Raw genomic sequence first — 561 nt, forward strand, 5'->3', positions numbered from 1 at the left:
GTCTTTTAAAATAAGTGTAGAAGCTCATAATTATTTTGGCTTTTTAAAAATAAATGTAAGGCTCATAATTAATTTGGTCTTTTAAAATAAGTGTAGAAGTTCATAATTATTTTGGCTTTTTAAAAATAAATGTAAGGCTCATAATTAATTTGGGTTCTTTTTCATAAATGTAGAAGCTCATAATTAATTTGCTTTTTTCTTCATAAATATAGAAGCTCATAATTAATTTGACTCTTTTTTTTAATAAATGTAGAGGCTGATGATTAAATCGATTTTTTTCAACAAATGTAGAGGCATATCTTATCAGAATTGATGGGAGGGATAAACACCAGGGCCAGTGGCCTTTAATTGATTTTTGTCACGCCGATGACCGCGTTGTGCACTCAGGCCACGTTCATCCTTGACGCAATTGGCGATACCGAAAGTAAGTATCACCGTACCGGTCGTTCCTCTCCTGCAGGAGGCCAATTTCTGCTGCAGTTTACGCGACCGGGCAATTCCCATTTAAGAAGAGTCACAATTATTATCTTTCATTTTGTAGAAATAATTTATTCTACTTCA

Source organism: Ceratina calcarata, unplaced genomic scaffold (genome assembly GCF_001652005.2).
Source record: "Ceratina calcarata isolate Rehan_Ccalc_2016 unplaced genomic scaffold, ASM165200v1 scaffold9.2, whole genome shotgun sequence".
Taxonomy (NCBI): domain Eukaryota; kingdom Metazoa; phylum Arthropoda; class Insecta; order Hymenoptera; family Apidae; genus Ceratina; species Ceratina calcarata.